The sequence below is a fragment of the Chlorocebus sabaeus genome, chromosome 6 (genome assembly GCF_047675955.1).
Source record: "Chlorocebus sabaeus isolate Y175 chromosome 6, mChlSab1.0.hap1, whole genome shotgun sequence".
Classification (NCBI taxonomy): domain Eukaryota; kingdom Metazoa; phylum Chordata; class Mammalia; order Primates; family Cercopithecidae; genus Chlorocebus; species Chlorocebus sabaeus.
The window spans coordinates 11,123,612-11,144,977 of NC_132909.1; the positions used below are offsets into that span (position 1 = coordinate 11,123,612).

At 49.3% G+C, this 21,366-nt stretch overlaps 1 non-coding gene and 1 pseudogene across 1 annotated transcript; one reads left to right on the top strand and one right to left on the bottom strand.

Moving 5' to 3' along the window:
- Positions 1-7,333: 7,333 nt before the first annotated feature.
- Positions 7,334-8,297, bottom strand: LOC103234924 (heterogeneous nuclear ribonucleoprotein M-like; annotated as a pseudogene).
- Positions 8,298-12,807: 4,510 nt separating this feature from the next.
- On the top strand, positions 12,808-12,912 carry LOC119621804 (U6 spliceosomal RNA). The gene has a single exon (XR_005238407.1). It is a non-coding gene; the product is annotated as a U6 spliceosomal RNA (small nuclear RNA).
- Positions 12,913-21,366: the final 8,454 nt, after the last annotated feature.

Sequence of the window (21,366 nt, forward strand, 5' to 3'; positions counted from 1 at the left end):
GGGTTTCACCATGTTGGCCATGCTGGTCTTGAACTCCTGACCTCAGGTGATCCATCCGCCTCAGCGTCCCATAGTGCTGGGATTACAGGTGTGAGCCACCGTGCCCGGCCTACAAAACATTTTTAAAAATAATAAACCAGGCATGGTAGCACACGCCTGTAGTGAGCCATGATGTTACCACAGCACTCCAACCTGGGTGACAGAGTGAGACCCTGTCTCAAAAAAAAAAACAAAACAAAAACAAACAAACAAAATTAACCCTGCACCTGGCCGTAATGAATCAACAATTGGAATTTGTGTTATTATAAAGACGGGTGAACATATGGGCCCCTTTGCTGGTCCCCACCTGGCCTGGCTCTCCCGTTCTCCACCCTGCACACTCATGCCTGGGAACCTGCGTTTCTCAGCCGGTCCGACGACGGCCTGATCCACATGGCGTTTGATCTGCCCACTTCAGAGCCTTCACCTCCGGCCTGCAGCCCATCAGAGGCAGTTGGAGCCAGGCCTCCTCCCCACATGGGCCTTTGAGGATGGGATGAAAGAGGCTAGGCTGAAACCAACGTGAGTGGCCAAACCGGGAACTCAGGAATCCCTGGTGCTACGCCCAGGAATAGGGGTGGGTGGCGGGGAGGCAGAGCAAGGGATGCTTCTTGGGGTTAGCTGGCAGTGCCAGAATGACCTGGGCATTTACTGATCACCTCCTGTGTGCTCAGGCCTGTGTTAGGTGATGCTGAGGACATAGTGGTGACTGGCCTGGCCCTCACAGGGCTTACAGGCCAGTGGAGCAGATAGGCCAGTGCCCCGAGAGCAACAACCTAGTGGGCACAGGGCTGGGATGGGAAAACCTAGCTGATGCAGTCAAGAAGGGCTTCCTGGAAGAGGAGGTTCTCAAGTTCTTCACAGAGTCTATGATGCCCATCTTGACCTACCTCTTCAGCAACATCTGATGACACTTCCCTGCAATCCCTTGAATCCAGGCACACTGTTCCTTCTAATTCTTTTCATTCTTATTGATTTATTTATTTTGAGATGGAATCTCGCTCTGTCGCCCAGGCTGGAGTGCAGTGGTATGATCTCGGTTCACTACAACTTCCACCTCCTGGGTTCAAGCAATTCTTTTGCCTCAGCCTCCCGAGTAGTTGGGATTACAGGCACCCGCCACCATGCCTAGCTAATTTTTTGATTTTTTTGTAGAGATGAGGTCTCAGTAGGTTGCCCAGACTGATCTTAAACTCCTGGGCTCAAGTGATCCTCCTGCTTCAGCCTCCCACAGTGCTGAGATTATGGGCTTGAGCCACTGCACCTGGCCAAGACATTTTTTTTTTTTTTTTTTGAGACGGAGTCTTGCTCTGTTGCCCAGGCTGGAGTGCAGTGGTACAATCTCGGCTCACTGCAACCTCTGCCTCCCGGATTCAAGTGATTCTCCTGCCTCAGCCTCCCGGGTAGCTGGGATTACAGGCACGTGATCACCATGCCCAGCTAGTTTTTGCATTTTTAGTAGAGATGGGGTTTCACCATGTTGGCCACGTTGGTCTCGAACTCCCGACCTCGTGATCCGTCCATCTCGGCCTCCCAACATGTTGGGATTACAGGCCTGAGCCACCGCACCCGGCCAATAAATGTTTTTAAAAGAGCTCAGAGCTGCAAGAAGAATTCATCTGCAATCTGAAGGAGGACAAGGAACCTCCCTGGTGAGGGACTGAGAAGACAGAAGCTGGCAGAAGAAATAGCAAGTGCAATGAATCAGACGTGAGAATGAACTTAAGTGTTTAGGAATCAGATGGAGACCAGGTGCCATGGCTCACGCCTGTAATCCCAGCACTTTGGGAGGCCAAGACAGGTGGATCACTTAAGGCCAGGAGTTTAAAACCAGCATAGACAACATAAGGAAACCCCTGTCTCTATTAGATTTAAATTAAAAAATATAAAAGTGGGCCAGGCACTGTGGCTCATGCCTGTATTGGGAGGCCGAGACAGGCGGATCACCTAAGATCAGGAGTTCCAGACCAGCCTGGCCAACATGGTGAAACCCTATCTCTACTAAAAATACAAAAAAAAAAAAAATAACTGGGTGTGGTGGCACACACTCCAGCCTGGGCGACAGAGCAAGACTCCATCTCAAAACTAAATAGATACGTACATACACACATATATAAATGCATAAATAAATAAAATATAAAAGTAAAATGAAAATGAAAGGGTTTTTTATTTTTATTTTTTTTGAGACAGAGTTTCACTCTTATTGCCCAGGCTGGAGTGCAATGGTGTGATCTCGGTTCACTGCAACCTTTGCCTCTAGGGTTCAAGTGATTCTCCTGCCTCAGCCTCCCAAGTAGCTAGGATTACAGGTGTGTGCCACCGTGCTTGGCTAATTTTGTATTTTTAGTACAGATGGGGTTTCACCATGTTGGCGAGACTAGTCTCAAACTCCCGACCTCAAGTTATCCGCCTGCCTCGGCCTCTCAAAGTGCTGGGATTACAGGCGTGAGTCCCCACACCTGGCCAAAAGTTTTTTAAATTAAAAAAAATTTTTTTAAAGAATTGGGCCAGGCGCAGTGGCTCAAGCCTGCAATCCCAGCACTTTGGGAGGCTGAGATGGGCGGATCACGAGGTCAGGAGATTGAGACCATCCTGGCTAACACGGTGAAACCCCGTCTCTACTAAAAAATACAAAAAACTAGCCGGGCGAGGTGGCGGGCGCCTGTAGTCCCAGCTACTGGGGAGGCTGAGGCAGGAGAATGGCGTGAACCCGGGAGGCGGAGCTTGCAGTGAGCTGAGATCCGGCCACCGCACTCCATCCTGGGCGACAGAGCGAGACTCCATCTCAAAAAAAAAAAAAAAGAATTAGAGGCAGACGTGACAGTGAGTGCATATCACGCCACTGCACTCCAGCCTGGGCGACAGAATGAGACCCTGTCTCAAAAATAAATAAATGAATAATAAAAAAGCAAGCAAGCTTTTAAAGCAAGCCCATGAATGCTGTAGAAAAAGAAAAAAAAAAAGAAGAGAAAATATTCCCTTGTTTGCAGTCTCTGTTGACTCCTTTATTTCCTGCCTTCTCCACTACGATGCAGCCTCTCCTCACCCTGTGTTCCCCAACCCCTGGCAGGGTGCCTGACGCAGAGTTGACATCTGGCAAATATTTGTTAGATGAAGGAAGGATCCAAGATCCCCAGGAGAAAACAGGGTTTGGTGAAGAGGCAGGGAGCGGTGGGGGCGGGGGGGCAGAGAGTTCCAGGCACCCCAATTCAAATATGAGCAAAGGACTTGAATGACATTTCTGCAAAGAAGACATACAAATGACCCACAATGCACACGAAAAGATGCTCAACGTCACAAATCATCAGAGAAATTCAAATGAAATCTACCAGGAACAGCATGGGCAAAAGTATGGAGCAAAGAGAGGGTTGGTGTTTGGGGAGCCCTGGAGGAGGTTGTGTCTCCCTGGAAGGAGGGAGGGCAGGAGAGGCAGTGGGAGGAGGAGGGTTTGGAGGGAGGAGGAAGGATAGGAGGGGAGGATGGAGAGGAGGGAGAGGAAGAGAGAGGACACAAGTGAGAGAGGAGGAGGCGGGGAGGAGAGAGGAGAAGGGTGGAGGTGGAGGGCCAGATGTGAGTCAGCTCCCACACTTACAGACCTAGCGTGAAGGAAAGATGAAGAGTTTTTATCCACCGGACATTTGGGGATCTTTTTGGGTAGGGGCAGAGGTGATGGAGGAGATGTCTTTCTGGGAAACCCTCAAGTTGGCTTGGAGAGGAGGGTGCTGAGGGACAGGCCTCCCCGGCCAGAGCCTTCTAAGGACTTTCTGCACAGCATTCCACCATGGGGCCTTCTGGAACAGGCTGTGACTGCTTGGCAGCCTCGGCCGTCCCCACTCCCGGGTCACCGCCCAGGCCTCCTCATGCCTGGACTCACCCTCCTCCTTCCCTGCTCCCCACAGTAGCCCGAGGCAGGCACTTTTTATAGAACACTTCAAAAAATATTCATAGGTAATTAAAGTCACAAGGCTCATTTCTACAGTCACAGGAGGGGACACAGTGGAAAAACCTTCTCCTCTCCCCTATTCCCTCCCCTCCAGGCCCCTCCTGGGAGGCACCGGGACCTCCGCTCAGCTTCCTTCATCTCATCCTCAAAGGCCCATGTGGGGAGGATGCCCGGCTCCAGCTGCCTCTGATGGGCTGTAGGCCGGAGGTGGAGGCTCTGAAGTGGGCAGATCAAATGCCACGTGGGCCGGGCTGCTGTGAGGGAGGCTCAGAGGAGAGGCAGGTTTCCAGGCATGAGCGTGCAGGGTAGAGAATAGGAGAGCCAGGCCAGGTGGGGAACCAGCAGAGGGGCCGGTTTCTCGTGTTTTCTCCCACAGAGAGTCCCAGACTGTCTACCAAATGCAAGCACAGGTGGAGAAATGCTGCCCAGGCCATTCACATGTGTCTGCAACTTTCATGTATTTTATTTACTCGTTTATTTGAGACAGAGTTTCGTTCTTGTCAGTCAGGCTGGAGTGCAATGGCATTATCGCGGCTCCCTGCAACCTCCACCTCTCAGGTTCAAGCGATTCTCCTGCCTCAGCCTCCCAAGTAGCTGGGATTACAGGTGCTTGCCACCATGCCCAGCTAGTTTTTTTTTTTTTTTTTTGAGACGGAGTCTTGCTCTGTTGCCCATGCTGGAGTGCAGTGGGGCGATCTCAGCTCACTGCAACCTCTGCCTCCTGGGTTCAAGCAATTCTTCTGCCTCAGCCTCCCATGTAGCTGGGACTACAGGCTCACACAACCATGTGCAGCTAATTTTTGTATTTTCAGTAGAGACGGGGTTCTCTACTAAAGTGCTGGGATTACAGGTGTGAGCTACCTTGCCCAGCCTCATGCCTCATTTATTTATTTTTGAGACAGGGTCTTTCTATCTCTGTCTGTCTGTCTGTCTGTGTCTCTCTCTCTCTCTCTGTCACCCAGGCGGCAGTGCAGTGGCACAATTCGGGCTCACCTGCTTCCTCCAACTCCTGGGCTCAAGCCACCCTCCCATCTCAGCCTCCTAAGTAGCTAGGACTATAGGTGTGCCCCAGCACACCTGGCTAATTTTTTTTTTAGGAACCAGTATTTATTATCAAACTCATATTCAATATCAAGAAGATGCCATAACTACAAAAAAAAAAAAAATTGCACACAGTGCAATCTCAATGCAAACAGTCAGATGGAACCCCAGTCATTAAACAAGTAATTAAATTAGCCTAAAGAGCAACTGATGTTTTTTTAACTTTTTTTTTTTTGAGATGGACTTTTGCTCTTGTCGCCCAGCTGGAGCACAATGGCACCACCTCTGGCTCACTGCAACCTCTGTCTCACTGGGTTCAAGCTTTTTAAACATCTTTATACATCCAGTCAACAAATTAAAATGGTTAACAAGTGGTCTGCTGTGGTGGCTCACACCTGTAATCCTAGCACTTTGAGAGGCCGAGGTGGTTGGATCATCTGATGTTAGGAGTTTGAGACCAGCCTGACCAACATGGCAAAACTAAAAATACAAAAAAAATTAGCCCAGTGTAGCAGTGGGTGCCTACAGTATAGCTACTTGGGGGGCTGAGTCAGGAGAATTGCTTGAACCCGAGAGATGGAGTTTGCAGTGAGTTGAGATTGCACCACTGCACTCCAGCCTAGGCAACAGAGTAAGACTGTCTCAAAAATAAATAAATAAATAAATAATAAAATGATTGGCCAGGCGTGGTGGCTCACACCTGTAATCCCAGCACTTTGGGAGGCTGAAGCGGGCGGATCATGAAGCCAGGAGTTCAAGACCATCCTGGCCAACATGGTGAAACCCCGTCTCTACTAAAAATAAAAAATAAAAATTAGCTGGATGTGGTGACATGTGCCTATAATCCCAGCTACTTGGGAGGCTGAGGCAGGAAAATCACTTGAACCAGGGAGTTGGAGGTTGCAGTGAGCCGAGATTGTGCCACTGCACTCCAGCCTGGCAACAGAGTGAGACTCCGTCTCCAAAAAAAAAAAAAAAAATTAAAATGTTAAATTAAAAAAAAAAATGCTGCCAGGTATGGTGGCTCATGCCTATAATTCCAACACTTTGGGAGGCCGAGGCAGGCAGATCACAAGGTAAGGAGATCGAGACCATCCTGGTTAACATGGTGAAACTCTGTCTCTACTAAAAATACAAAAAAAAAAAAAAAAAAAATTGGCTGGGCGTGGTGGCAGGCACCTGTAGTCCCAGCTACTCTGGAGGCTGAGGCAGGAGAAGGGCATGAACCTGGGAGGCGGAGCATGCAGTGAGCCTACATCCTACATCGTGCCACTGCACTCGATCCTGGGCTACAGAGCGAGACTCTGTCTCAAAAAAAAAAAAGGAAAAAGAAAGGCCAGGTGCGGTGGCTCACACCTGTAATTCCAGCACTTTGGGAGGCCGAGGTGAGCGGATCACAAGATCAGGAGATCAAGATCATCCTGGCTAACACACTGAAACCCCCGTCTCTACTAAAAATACAAAAAATTAGCCGGGCGTGGTGGCGGGTGCCTGTAGTCCCAGCTACTTGGGAGGCTGAGGCAGGAGAACGGCGTGAACCCGGGAGGCAGAGCTTGCAGTGAACTGAGATCGCGCCACTGCACTCCAGCCTGGGCGACAGAGCAAGACTCTGTTTCCAAAAAAAAAAAAAAAAAAAAAGCCGGTGTGGTGGCTCACGCCTGTAATCCCAGCACTTGGGAGGCCGAGGTGGGTGGATCACTTGAGGTCAGGAGTTTGACACCAGCTTGGTCAACATGGTGAAACCCCATCTCTACTAAAAATGCAAAAATTAGCCAGGTGTGGGGGCACATGCCTGTGGTCCCAGCTACTTGGGAGGCTGAGGCACAAGAATCGCTTGAACCTAGGAGGCAGAGGTTGCAATAAGCTGAGATTGCACCACTATACTCCAGCCTGGGCAACAGAGTGAGACCGTGTCTGAAAAAAAAAGAAGGAAAAAATAAAATGGTTAGCAAGAGGGCCGGGTGCAGTGGCTCATTCCTGTAATCCCAGCATTTTGGGAGACCAAGGCGGGCGGATCACCTGAGGTCAGGAGTTCAAGACCAGCCTGACCAACACGGAGAAACTCTGTCTCTACTAAAAATACAAAATTAGCCAGGCGTGGTAGCATACCTGTAATCCCAGCTACTCAGGAGGCTGAGGCAGGAGTAGTGCTTGAACCCTGGAGGCGGAGGTTGCGGAGAGCTGAGATCGCACCATTGCAGTCCAGCCTGGGCAACAAGAGCGAAACCCTGTCTCAAAAAAAAAAAAAAAAAAAAAAAAAAAGACAACAAATTCAGAGGTCTGGTATTGATGTTTTAAAAAGGCAACTGCTTAAGCATTTCTATTTATTCGAACATCAATCTTGGCCACTCAGCTTCATGCCGTTCATCATCTGGCGGACTCTCTCAGCCACCTCTGGCTATCCGAACTTAACCACACTGCAATGCACCCCTTGGACTTCCCGTTCTCCATTTTGATGTCAGTCTGCAGCATGTGGCCACACTGGTTGAATTTGTCCTTTAGCATCTTCCGTGTAAAACTGAATGGGAGATTTCTTACAAATATCTGGTATGTCTCAAAGCAAAAAAAACCAAAAAACAAAAAAAGAACATCTAAATGCAGTAGCTAAGTACGCAGAAGCCATTTCAGTGTGGGAGGCGAGGTGACTGAGTCCAAGGACTCCAGGTTTCTGGCTGAGGGGCTGAGACCACCCATGGTCACTGTGATGAGTTGAAGGTGGAAAATGAGCTGGGCTGGGGGAAGGTGGTCATCTCCTCTGGATGTGATTAATTTGAGAGTCCTGTTGGGTAGCTCACTGGGCATGGTCAGTAGGCAGTTGAGCTGAGAGGGTTTGGAGCTGGGATAGACTCCAGCCTTACCATGTGGGCAATAGTGGGGGTCACAGAGTGTGAAGATGGCCAAGAAAGAGGACTGGGTCCTGGCCACTCCCAGGAGCATGGTCTCCCGCTCTGCCAAAGGAACCTGCAAAGCTTCCAAAGTTGTTACACTCCATATTGATGGCACAGTCAAAGCTGGCACTGCCACTACCACCCATGGCCAGGCCCATGCATGCGAGGCTCTTGGCGCCCATGTGCTCTAGGCCAGTGACCATGTGATCCGTCATGGGGCCCATGTGCCCCAGGCCAGCCTCCATGCCTGCAAGCACCATATGCTCCACGTTCAGGCCCATGCGTTCAATGGCAGGGTGAATGTGCTCCACGCTCGAGCGCATATGCTCCATGGTCTGGTCCACACAGTCAATGGCAGCGGCCATGCACTTGAGGCTAAAGTCCATGACACCTGGATAATTTATTAAAAACTTTTGCCGGCGCAGTGGCTCACGCCTTTAATCCCAGCACTTTGGGAGGCAGAGGCGGGCGGATCACAAGGTCAAGAGATCGAGACCATGCTGGCCAACCTGGTGAAACCCCGTTTCTACTAAAAAAAAAAAATACAAAAATTAGCTGGGCGTGGTGGTGCATGCCTGTAATCCCAGCTACTCCGGAGGTTGAGGCAGGAGAATAGCTTGAACCCAGCAGGCGGAAGTTTCAGTGAGCCAAGATTGCACCACTGCACTCCAGCCTGGAGACAGAATGAGACTCTGTCTTAAGAAAAAAAAAAAATTTTTTTGTGCAGACAGTATCGCATTATATTGCCTAGGCTGATGCACCTTTTTCCTTAAGAGTAAATTGGCTGGGCTCAGTGGCTCATGCCTGTAATCTCAGCCCTTCGGGAGCCCAAGGTGGGCAGATCACAAGGTCAGGAGATTGAGACCATCCTGGCTAACACGGTGAAACCCCATCTCTACTAAAAATACAAAAAATTAGCCGGGCATGGTGGCGGGCGCTTATAGTCCCAGCTACTCGGGAGGCTGAGGCAGGAGAAGGCGTGAACCCGGGAGGCAGAGCTTGCAGTGAGCCGAGATTGCGCCACTGCACTCCAGCCTGGGCAACAGAGCAAGACTCCACCTCAAAAAAAAAAATTATATATATATATATGAGATATATATAAAATATATATTATATATAATATATATTTTATATATATCTCATATATATATATATGGATGGTTTTGCTCTGTTACTCAGGCTGGAGTGCAGTGGTGCAATCAGAGTTTACTGCAACCTTGACCTCCTGGGCTCAAGCGATCCTCTCACTTCAGCCTCCTGCGTAGCTGGGACTATAGGCATGTGCCACCACACCCAGCTAATTTTTGTATTTTCTTTGAGACAGAGTCTAGCTCTGTCACCCAGGTTGAAGTGCAATGGTGTGATCTCGGCTCATTGCAACCTTCACCTCTGGGATGCAAGCGATTTTCATGCTGCAGCCTCCCAAACAGCTCAGATTACAGGCCTGTACCACCACACCTGGCTAAGTTTTATATTTTTACTAGAGACAGCGTTTTGCCACATTGGCCAGGCTGGTCTTGAACTCCTGGCCTCAGGTGATCTGCCCACCTCGGCCTCCCAAAGTGTTGGGATGACAGGCGTGAGCCACCACACCCAGCCAAATTTTTGTATTTTTTGTAGAGACAGGGGTCTTGCTACGTTGCCCAGGCTGGTCTCAAACTCCTGGGCTCAAGCCATCCTCCCACCTCGGCCCCCCAAAATGCTGCAAGTACATCATGCCCAGCCTGGTCAAATATTTACCAGCATGCCAGTATGATGCCTGTAGGTGTGGCTCATTCTTTTCTACAGCTGCCTAGTGTTCCATAACATGAATGGGCCATAACATATTTTGCTAGTTCCTTCCTGATATGTACTTAATTTGCTTCTAGTCTTTTGCTACTGCAAGCAGGGCTGTGGTGATTTTTCACATGCAAGACAATAGCCGTGGAATAAATCCCTCAGAGAAGAACTGCTGTGTCAAAGGGTGTGGGAGGATCTAAGATTAAGGCCTTTTGCCTAATGACTTTCCAGGGAGGCTGTACCAACTTCCACACCCACCAGCAAATGTGTCAGAGTGCAGAAGCTTCTAACAACACAAACTTGATTGTGTCACTCCGCTGCTTAGACCCTTCAGTGGTCCTCACCGATCCTGCATGAAGCCTTTGGATTCTCCCTTCATGATATAATCCAGTGTTGGCCGGGCGCGGTGGCTCACACCTGTAATCCCAGCACTTTGGGAGGCAGAGGCGGGTAGATCACCTGAGGTCAGGAGTTCAAGACCAGCCTGACCAACATGGCAAAACCCCGTCTCTACTAAAAATATAAAAATTAACTAGGTGTGGTGGCAGGCACCTGTAATCCCAGCTACTTGGGAGGCTGAGGCTCAAGAATCTCATGAACTCAGGAGGTGGAGATTGCGGTGAGCTGAGATCTCACCACTGTACTCCAGCCTGGGCAACAGAATGAGACTCCATCTCAAAAAAAATAATAAATTAAATTAAATTTTAAAATGGGCGGGCATGGTGGCTCACGCCTGTAATCTTAGCACTTTGGGAGGCCGAGGTGGGTGAATTACGAGGTCAGGAGATTGAGACCATCCCGGCTAACACAGTGAAACCCCGTCTCTACTAAAAATACAAAAAATTAGCCAGGTGTGGTGGCACGTGCCTGTAGTCCCAGCTACTTGGGAGGCTGAGGCTGGAGAATCACTTGAACCCGGGAGGCGGAGGTTGCGGTGAGCCAAGATCGTGCCACTGCACTCCAGCCTGGGCAACAGAGCAAGACTCTGTCTCAGAAAAAAATTAATTAATTAATTAATTAAGCTATGATACGGGGTTGGAAAATTACAGCAATCTGGGAACAAAAGGAAGACAGGACTGATGCCTCAGTTTCCCAGCTTAACTTTCCCTTTGGCCTAGTGAATCTGGGGTCCTGAGATTCTATTTTTCTTTCACAATAGTCACGGCTTCTCCCTTTCTCTTGCAACTGAAAGGTGGCACCATGACCTCACCATGACCCCTTATAAATTTTGCATGACAGCCACCCCGATGATCTGCTGTCTGTTCCCTGGAATGGGTCGTGTTCCCACTCACTCTTGCACGGTCCCACCTTTCCCCTTTCCATGAACCCTACTTCCCATTGCCATATCAGCAGGCTGAATCCATTCGTCCCTCCCCTGGGTAAGTTTGGTCTCTTTCTGTTTCGAGTGGCTGAAAACCTGATTGTAACTCTTCAGCGACATCGGGAATCGATGGGCTGGCTTCAGGCATAGCTGGCTCCCGGAGTTTGAGTGCTACCATGAGGCCCAGCGCCTGGCCTTTCACTGTTGTTCTCTTCCATGTTAGCACCTTCAACAGTGCATGCCTCTGCCAGGCTGTGTGTGTATGTTTTGAGACAGGGTCTCACTCCTGCACCTAGGCTGAAGTATAGTGTTGCGATCACAGCTCACTACAGCATTGACCTCCCAGGCTCAGCCTCCCGAGTAGCTGGTATACAGCTACTATATTTTTTGTAGAGATGGGGTTTCGTCATGTTGCCCGGGGTGTTCTCAAACTGCTGGGCTCAAGCAATCCACCCTCTTTAGCCTCCCAAAGTGCTGGGATTACAGCTACTCAGGAGGCCGAGGCGGGAGAATTGCTTGAGCCCAGGAGTTCAAGGTTGCAGTGAACTGTGATCATGCCACTTCATCCCAGCCTGGGTGACAGAACGAGATCTTGTCTCTAAAAAAAAATAAAATAAAAATTTTAAATAATAATAAAAACGAGAAAGAAAAAATGTGGCTCTATCAGTTAAGCTGTGAGACCTTGGCCAAGTCACACCACCTGTCTGTACCTCTGTTTACTCAGCTATAAAATGAGGATACTAATAGGACCCATTGGTTTGCTGAGAAGCTGTACCTCTGGGCTATAGTAAATGTTCAATAAGCATTAGTTGTGGACTCCTAATTAGGGAAAAGGAATCAGGCTGGCAGGTCCAGGGGAAAGCGAAAATATAAAGCAAATAAGTTTTGGCCGGGCGCTATGGCTCACACCTCTAATCCCAGCACTTTGAGAAACTGAGGCAGGCGGATCACGAGGTCAGGAGATCAAGACCACCCTGGCTAACACGGTGAAACCCCGTCTCTACGAAAAAGGCAAAAAAGTAGCCAAGCGTGGTGGCGGGTGCCTGTAGTCCCAGTTACTTGGGAGGCTGAGGCAGGAGAATGGTGTGAACCCAGGAGGCGGAGCTTGCAGTGAGCTGAGATCGTGCCACTGGGCGACAGAGAGAGACTCCGTCTCAAAAAACAAAAAAAAAAAACAAAAAAAACAAGTTTTTTTTTTTTTTTTTCTGGTGAAACCCTGTCTCTACTAAAAATACAAAAATTAGCCGGGTGTGGTGGCATGTGCCTGTAGTCCCAGCTGCTCAAGAGGCTGAGGCAGGAGAATCGCTTGAACCTGGGAAGTGGAGGTTGCAGTGAGCCGAGATGGCGCCACTGCACTCCAGCCTGGGTGACAGAGCAAGACTCCATCACAAACAAACAAATCTATCTATCTATCTATCTATCTATCTATCTATCTATCTACCTACCTACCTACCTATCATCTATCTATATGTATTGGTGGTGCACACCTGTACTCCCAGCTACTCAGGAGGCTGAGATGGGAGGATGACTAGAGCTCAGGAGTTAGAGGCTGCAGTGAGCTATGATCTCACCACCACACTCCAGTCTGGGCGACAGAGTGAGACCTTGTTCCTTAAATAAAAATAATAGTAAAGTTTTTTGTTTTTTAATTGGCACTTGGGCCGGGGGCGGTGGCTCATACCTATAATCCCAGCACTTTGGGAGGCTGAGGCGGGTGGACCATTTGAGGTCAGAAGTTTGAGACCAGCTTGGCCAACATGGTGAGACCCCATCTCTACAAAAAATACAAAAATCATGCGCACTTCGGCAGCACATATACTAAAATTGGAACGACACAGAGAAGATTAGCATGGCCCCTGCACAAGGATGACACGCAAATTCATGAAGCATTCCATATTAAAAAAAAAAATATATATATATACAAAAACTAGCCAGGCTTGATTGGTGCATGCCTGTAATCCCAGTTACTCGGGAGGCTGAGACACAAGAATTGCTTGAACCTGGGAGGCAGAGGTTGCAGTGAGCCGAGATTGCGCCACTGCACTCCAGACTGGGCGACAGAGCGAGAATCCATCTCAAAATAATAATAATCATCATAAATTGGCCCTTGGAAAAAAACAGTTGTGTGGAATGTGTGTTGCTGATTTTCTCAGGCCGTGTGAGGGCCCCCACCACAGGGCTTTGGTGGTTGGAAGCATAAAGTCTTCCCAGCTCCTGGCTTCTCCCCTGGCTGTTCCATTCATTGGCTGTGGGACTTTGAGACTTGGTTGCCTTGTCTTTATCAGGACGGGATTGGCCTCCTCGGTTTCATGGGCCTAGGCCTCACTGGAGCCTCAGGTGGGTTCCTCACTGGAGCCCCTTTGCCCTCCCCCTCCCGCCCCCAAAATGCCGGGGCTCTTCAGCTCTGGGAGGACTTTGCCCAAGTCCTGTTTTTTTGAGGATGAGGCTGAAGGTGTGGAGTTATTCAACACCAGGCTTCCCGGGGGCATACCACTCAAAACAGCACCTTGCCAGGTGCGGAGGCTCAGCCCTGTAATTCCAGCATTTCGGGAGTTCAGGGTGTGAGGATCTATTGAGGCCAGGCATTCCAGACAAGCCGTGCAACATAACAAAATCCCAGGTCTACAAAAAAATTTAAGAAATTAGCCAGGCATGGTTGCGTGTGCCTATAGTCCTAGCTACTCAGGAGGCTGAAGCAGGAGGATAGCCAGAACCCAGGAGCTTGAGGCTGCAATGAGCTATGATTGCACCACTGAACTCCTGGCTGGGCAAGAGAGCAAAGCTCTGTTTCAAGGAAGGGAGGGGAGGGGAGGGGAGGGAGAGGGAGAGGGAGAGGGAGGGAGGGGGAGGGGAGGGGAGGGGAGGGAGAGGGAGAGGGAGAGGGAGGGAGGGGGAGGGGAGGGGAAGGGAGGGGAAGGGAGGGGAAGGGAGGGGAAGGGAAAAATAAATAAAAGAGAAAAAAGGCAAGACAATACAAGACAAGACCCAAAGCCATTTCCTAGGTGGCAAACTGAGGCCAGAAAGGACCTCTCTGCTCTGTGGGGTCCAGATTCCCCACTGCTCCATCCAGCCTCCTCCTGGCCTCTCTCACCGCCTTCCTGGAGCCCCAGGTCTTTTTTTTTTTTTTCCAATGATGAAATCAGAATCTGGGTAGGAGGTTTGGCTTAGTGGGAGCAAAGCCCGCTGAGACCAGCTGGTATATTTTCCTCTCTAAGAAGGGGGAGGGCAGGGGGCGAGGCGCTCCAGACAACATCGTCCAAACCCTCAAACCCTGCCCTCTTGGCTTGGACCCACCCCACATTCCCTGAAGGGTCTAGGATTCTGGGGTCTCCTGAGTCCTGGAGCCTCCTCCCTCCAACTTCCCCCTGTCTGGCACCTCTAGCTCTAGAGTGGGTGGTCAGTGACTAGGCTGAGCCTGGCCTGTGCTCAAGTTGCCCAACTGGCCTGGGCCACTTCTCCAAACCCCAGGGTGCTGATGACCTGGAGGGCTGCCAGAGCTTCCACACCCCAGCCGCGTCACCAGCTGCTGGGGCCCTCAGGGGCCTCTCAGGCCTCCCTTTGCCCAGTGGTCCCTGGGTCCTCAGGGGAAAGGCTCCCAGCTTGTGAATCTGTGCTCCGGGGTAAGCACTGGAAGAGATCTGTTCTCTTTTCTTTTATTTTTCTGGAGACGGGGTCTCCCAGGCTGGAGTGCAGTGGCACTCAGCTCACCGCAACCTCCACCTCCTAGGCTCAGGCGATCTTCTCACTTCAGGCTCTAGAATAGCTGGGACTACAGGCCTGTGTCACCACGCCTGGCTAATTTTTGTATTTTGGGGGGTAGAGACGGGGTTTTGTCATATTGCCCATGCTGGTCTCGAATTCCTGGACTTAAACTATGCGCCTGCCTCGACCTCCCAAAGTGGTGGGATTACAGGCGTGAGCTACCGCGCCCAGCCTAGAAATAAAGATTTATTCTAGGCTGGGTGCGGTAGCTCACCCTGTAATCCCAGCGGCTGGGTGCGGTAGCTCACACCTGTAATCCTAGCACTTTGGGAGGCCGAGACGGGCGGATCACGAGGTCAGAAGATCGAGACCATCCTGGCTAACACGGTGAAACCCCGTCTCTACTAAAAAATACAAAAAACTAGCCGGGCGAGGTGGCGGGCGCCTGTAGTCCCAGCTACTCGGGAGGCTGAGGCAGGAGAATGGCGTAAACCCGGGAGGCGGAGCTTGCAGTGAGCTGAGATCCGGCCACTGCAGTCCAGCCTGGGCGACAGAGCGACATTCCGTCTCAAAAAAAAAAAAAAAAAAAAAAAAAATCTTTATTTCTTTTCCTTTCTTTATAATCTTTATCTGCAAAAGGTCGTCATAACTTAAAATACCATGGGGTTGTGATTTGTTGGGCACCAACCAAAGCACTTCATACACGTGAACTCTGCTGACCCCTCCATGGTCTCCAAGGCAGAAGCTACAGTGATCCCCACTATACAGCCCAGCAAACTGAGACAGGAGAGTTGAATGACTTGCCCGAGACTATTCAGCTGCTAAGTGAGATACAAGGTCAAGATGACAGATTTCAGGGTCCTGGCACCGAACCACAAAGTCACAGCTTTCCTTCCTGAAAGCAAATCCTTCCAGCAGTTTCTGCAAATTCTTGAATAGTCAATGCATTTAAAAGAGATGCTGTTGGCTGGGCACGGTGGCTCACACCTGTAATCCCAGCACTTGGGAGGCTGAGGCGGGTGGATCACCTGAGGTCAGGAGTTTCTGACCAGCCTGACCAACATGATGAAACCCCATCTCTACTAAAAATACAAAAAAATTAGCTGGGCATGGTGGCAGGTGCCTGTAATCCCAGCTACTCTTGAGGCTGAGGCAGGAAAAATCACTTGAACCCAGGAGGTGGAGGTTGCAGTGAGGCGAGATCGTGCCATTGCAGTCCAGCCTGGGAGACAGAGCGAGACTCAGTTTCAAAAAACTAAATAAATAGAAATAAAAAATGTGCCGGGCGCGGTGGCTCACGCCTGTAATTCTAGCACTTTGGGAGGCCAAGTTGGGCAGATCACAAGGTCAGGAGATCGAGACCATCCTGGCCAACATGGTGAAAGCCCGTCTCTACTAAAAATACAAAAATTAGCCGGATGTGGTGGTGCACGCCTGTAGTCCCAGTTACGCGGGAGGCTGAGGCAGGAGAATCACTTGAACCCAGGAGGCAGAGGTTGCAGTGAGCTGAAATCATACCATTGCAATTCAGCCTGGGTGACAGGGCAAGACTCTGTCTCAAAAATAAATAAATAAATAAATAAATAAATAAATAAATAAATACGATAAACACAATAAAATAAAAAATAAAAATTAAAAAGATTAACAAATAAAACAGATGCTATATGTTCATTTGCTTTTCCCCATTCTACACACTTTCTTGCACCTTGCTTTCCCTCTCTCTATTTTTTTTTTTTTTTTTTTTTTTGGAGACAGGATGTCCCTCTGTCACCTAGGCTAGAGTGCAGTGGTGGGATCTCTGCTCACTGCAGCCTCAACTTTCCAGTCTCAAGTGATCCTCCCACTTCATCCTCCCAAGTAGCCAGGACCACAGACGTGTGTCAGCATGCCTGATTAATTTTTGTATTCTTTTGTAGAGATGAGCTTTTGAAATGTTGCCCAGGCTGGTCTCGAACTCTTTTTTTTTTTTTTTTTTTTTTTTTGAGATAGAGTCTCACTCTGTCATCCAGGCTGGAGTGCAGTGGTGCGATATCGGCTCACTGCAACCTCCGTCCTCTGGGTTCACGCGATTCTCCTGCCTCAGCCTCCCGAGTAGCTGGGATTACAGGTGCCTTCCACCACACCCAACTAATTTTTGTGTTTTTAGTGGAGGTGGGGTTTCACCATGTTGACTGGGCTGGTCTCGAACTCCTGACCTCAAATGATCCACCCCCTTTGGCCTCCCAAAGTGCTGGGATTATAGGCATGAGCCACCGCGCCTAGCCTCGAACTCTTGAGCTTAAGCAATCCTCCTGTCTCAGCCTCCCAGAGTGCTGGGATTACAGGCGTGTGCGCCACTGTGCCTGGCCTCCCTCTATGCTTTTGTGACCACCTAATTTTTATTTTTTTTGATAAAAAGTCTCACTCTGTTCCCTAGGCTGGAGTGCAGCAGTGGCACGATCACAGCTCACTATAACCTTGAAATCCAGAGCTCAAGTGATTGTCCTGTCTTGGCCTCCAAAAGTGTTTGAATTACAACTGTGAGCCACTGAGATCAGCCTGACTTATTATTGCAATTTACCTTTCTTTCATCTAATTCCTCACTTTTCCTAATGCATGCATACATACACATATATTTCCCTCCACAGCACTTTCTGGTTTGTGACAGTAAGTTACAAGCCAGATAACCCACTTACCCTACTTGTATATTATGTTTAGTATTTATTGACTGTGTCCCCCTGCTAGAATATCAGTGCCAGCAGAGAAGGGATTTTCATCTGTTTTGCTCATGTTTTTCTCATCTGTTTTTCTTTGTCTTTTTTTCTTTTTATGCTTTGTCGCCCAGGCTGGAGTGCAGTGGCACGATCTTGGTTCACTGCAACCTCTGCCTCTTAGGTTCAAGCGATTCTCCTGTCTCAGCCACTCAAGTAGCTTGGGATTACCGGTATGTACCACCACGCCCCACTAATTTTTGTATTTTTAGTTGAGATGAGGTTTCACCATGTTGGCCAGGCTGGTTTCGAATTCCTGGCCTTGAGAGATCCACCCGCTTCAGCCTTCCAAAGTGCTGGGATTCCAGGAGTGAGCCACTGTGCCCGGCTCCTCATCTGTTTTTCTCAGTGTTTGATAAATATTCATCAGATGAGTCAACACAACGATCCCATGTCAGCTCACGAGCATCCGTCTCCTTCTATTTGATGTCTCTCAACCTTCTGTTCTGTGGATGTGGTTTGTTGAATGACTGAAGAAATGAATCACCAAGTGGACAAATGCCCAATGCCCAACTGAAGACTGGATTTTATCCTGAGAGAAGCCACTGGGGCTGTTCAGAGAGTAGGGGTGGCCCAGTTCGATCTGTGCTTTGAAATATTCCAGACTCTTCTGAAGTCTGGGATTTTTTTTTTTTTTTTTTTTGAGACAGAGTCTTGCTTTGTCGCCCAGGCTGGCATGCAGTGGTGTAATCTTGGCTCACTGTAACCTCCGCCTTCTGGGTTCAAGTGATTCTCCTGCCTTGGCCTCCGGAATAGCATGTGCCATTAGTCCTGGCTATTTTTTTTTTTCTTTTTTTTTTTAAGAAGGGACAGGGTTTTGCCATGTTGGCCAGGCTGGTCTGGAATTCCTGGTCTCCAGCGATCCACCTGCCTTAGTCTCCCAAAGTGTTGGGATTAGAGGCGTGAGCCACTACGCTCGGCCAGAAGTCTGGGATTTTGCATGTGTTATTCTCTTTGTCTGGAATATTCTTTCCCTGGGATTGGTCCAACTCCTTCATATCCCAGCTCTGATGCCTCCTCCTCCAGGAAGCTCTCCCTGTCCCCCAAGCCTGGTCAAGCATCCCTTCTGAGGTCCCCCATCCCAGCCCTGCCCACTCTGTATCATCACTATCTGTCTTCCCCACTGAACTTTGAGTCCCAGCAGAACGGGGCCAGAACTGTCTTGGTCGCCGCTGGATCCCTGGTATCACCCATCGCAGGGCCCAACACTGAGCTCAGAATAAATGACTGTCCCTTGAAGAAAACACCTAGTTGGAGAGAGCCGAGTGCAGGAGTAGCCATGGTGTCTGATAGGAGATGCAGACCAGGATCAGAAACATCTGAGTTCAGATTTCTTGCTTAGGCCTGGGGTTTGGGCCACAGCAAACCTCATTACCCTTATCTGCTTCCAAATCAGATAATGGGAGTGTGAGCTGGTCTCCTGGATTAGTGGGGATAAAACCGTGTCTGCGTGTCTGCGAGCACAGCTAACAGAGAAAGAAGCTTCTCTGTCTGTTGCCTCAGGGCTTCGCATGCCTCCTTTGAATGTTTTCACATTGTGTCCTGGGCTCCTTCTTATCTTTCAGATCTCAGTGCAGATGTCCCTTCCTTCCAGTGGCTGTGCTGTCCACTCTGTCACTCACAGGATGCTTTTGCTCTCTCCCAACACTTAGTTCCAGCTGACAGCCCAAGTTTGCTGTCTTGTCTCTCAGCACTAGAATGCAAGCTCTAGCAGCCAAGGAATTTTGTGGGGTTTTTTGTTTGTTTCTTTGTTTGTTTGTGATACAGAGTCTAGCTCTGTTGCCCAGGCTGGAGTGCAATGGTGTGATCTCAGCTCACTGCAACTTCTGCCTCCCAGGTTCAAGTGATTCTCCCGCCTCAGCCTCCCGAGTATCTGGACTTACAGGCATGCACCACCACACCCAGCTAATTTTAGTATTTTTAGAAGAGATGGCTTTTCACCATGTTGGCCAGGCTGGTTTTGAACTCCTGACTTCAAGTGATCCGCCCACTTCGGCCTCCCAAATTGCTGGGATTACAGGCATGAGCCATTGCACCCGGCCAAGCCCAAGTTTATTGTCTTGTCTCCCCACTCTAGCAACCAAGGAATTTTTTGGTTTTTTTTGTTTTGTTTTGTTTTTGTTTTTGTTTATTTTGATACATAGTCTCGCTCTGTTGCCCAGGCTGGAGTGCAGTGGTGCCATCTTGGCTCACTGCAACCTCTGACTCCCGGGTTCAAGCGATTCTCCTGCCTGAGCCTCCCAAGTAGCTGGAACTAAAGCCGCCCACCACCATGCCCAACTAATTTTTGTATTTTTGGTAGAGACGGGGTTTCACCATATTGGCCAGGATGGTCTCCATCTCCTGACCTTATGATCTGCCCATTTTGGCCTCTCAAAGTGCTGGGATTACAGGCATGAGCCGCCGTGCCTGGCCTATTTTCATGTTTTTAAAGACAAGTTCTCACTATGTTGCCCCAGACGGAGTCCAGTGGCTAATCTTGGGCATGAGCATAGCTCACTGCAGCCTTGAACTCCTGGTCTCAAGGCATCCTCCTGCTTTAGCCTCCCAAGTACCTGGGACTACAGGTGCATGCCACTGCATCCAGCTTGTTCTTCAATAATAATAACAATAACAGCAATCGTAGTAGTAGTATTTGACTTTCTTCTGAAAGGCATTTTTGTTAGAAACAAGAGAGAAAGAACAAAAATTTTTTTTTTTTTTTTTTTTTTTTTTTTTTTTTTGAGGCGGAGTCTTGCTCTGTTGCCCAGGCTGGAGTGCAGTGGCACTATCTCGGCTCACTGCAAGCTCCGCCTCCTGGGTTCATGCCATTCTCCTGCCTCAGCCTCCCGAGTAGCTGGGACTACAGGCGCCTGCCACCACGCCCGGCTAATTTTTTTGTATTTTTAGTAGAGATGGGGTTTCACCGTGTTAACCAGGATGGTCTCGATCTCCTGACCTCGTGATCCACCCATCTCGGCCTCCCAAAGTGCTGGGATTACAGGCTTGAGCCACCGCGCCCGGCCAGAACAAAAATTTTTAAAGCACAAATAAATAACTTTTTTTTTTTTTTTTTTTTTGAGATGGAGTCACGCTCTGTTACCCAGGCTGGAGTGCAGTGGTGAGATCTCAGCTCTCCACAACCTCTGTCTCCTGGGTTCAAGCAATTCTTCTGTCTCAGCTCCCTGAGTAGCTGGGATTCTAGGCATGTGCTGCCACACCCACCTAGGTTTTGTATTTTCAGTAGGGACAGGGTTTTGCCATGTTGGCCAGGCTGGTCTTGAACTCCTGACTTCAAGTGATCTGCCCGCTTCACCTCCCACAGTGGTGGGATTACAGGCGTGAGCCACTGCGACCGGCCATACTATCTCATTTGAACCCTTGCAACACTCAAGGTAGTATGACATTATTATTCCCATTTACATATACGAAGACTGAGTCTCACAGAGGTTGTAAATTACCTGAGGCCTCACAGCCTGAGGAAGCTTCTGGCATTACCACTACAATCTTTGAGCAAGTGTGAAAGCCTGAAATGTCACAGAACAGGCTAGAGATGGGAAAAGAATGAGGATTTCAACACTGTCAGATGGAGTAAGGAATCATGATTCATTGTTAACTTCCCAAACGGCCACTAACAGAGAATTTGGGGAGAAGGCACCAGAGTGGGTGCGGTTAGAGGCTTGGGACGTGGACATGCAAGTGGCATCCTCTCTAAGTGTGGCCTCAAGGTGAATGACTTCCTCTGCCTCTGGGATTCAAGCGATTCTCCTGCCTCAGGCTTCCAGTAGCTAGGATTACAGGCACGTGCCACCACACCTGGTAATTTTTGTATTTTTAGTACAGACGGGATTTCACCGTGTTGGCCGGGCTGGTCTCGACCTCCTGACCTCAAGTGATCCGCCCGCTTCACCTCCCAAAGTGGTG